The following is a 680-nucleotide window of genomic DNA, read 5'->3' as shown; positions in this document are numbered from 1 at the left end:
CAACCAATACTAGGATATCAATCAATCACCACACACCAAGATATCGAAACAAATTAATTATTGAAATCCATAAGTAAATCCGCTAGAATCCCATGACAACGATTAGCCCATAATTGAACCCATCGTCACCATGGGTTCCAATGAAAGCACCGTATAAACAAGGTCTTAATAAACTGAATACTAATTAAAGTACGAATAAGCGAGATCTAGCTTCAACAAGAACGAAAATGAGCATCCAAAGTTACAACTAATTCAAAGAATCACAAGTTGAAAATAAGATCTTCTTTTTCGGAGTTGTTTTGTGCTTCTAGGTCTTCTCCTTGGTATCCCAATCTTCCCGGATGACGAAAACCTTTTTTTTAAAGTATATATAAGCCCATATTGAACCTGGACTCTTAAAATCGTCAAATTCCACTCAAAAAAGGTCTTTTCAGCAAAATCAGCGAAGTCAGCCGCGCATCAGCACGCGGCCGCCTAGCATCAGCAGGCGGGCGCCTGCAGCCTTTCTGGAAAATTCTGATGAATCTTATTTTGCCCATAACTTGAGTTCTACTCGACAGAATTAGGCGATTCAACTGTCCACGCGAAGCTAACGAGATTCTCTACAACTTGACAATGGCCTTGGCTTCCAAATCTGATCAATTTTCATCATATTTCCTCTAAAAGCTCCTTTCTTCATT

Source organism: Apium graveolens, unplaced genomic scaffold (assembly GCF_009905375.1).
Source record: "Apium graveolens cultivar Ventura unplaced genomic scaffold, ASM990537v1 ctg1553, whole genome shotgun sequence".
Taxonomy (NCBI): domain Eukaryota; kingdom Viridiplantae; phylum Streptophyta; class Magnoliopsida; order Apiales; family Apiaceae; genus Apium; species Apium graveolens.
Note: the sequence above shows the minus strand (reverse complement) of the source record.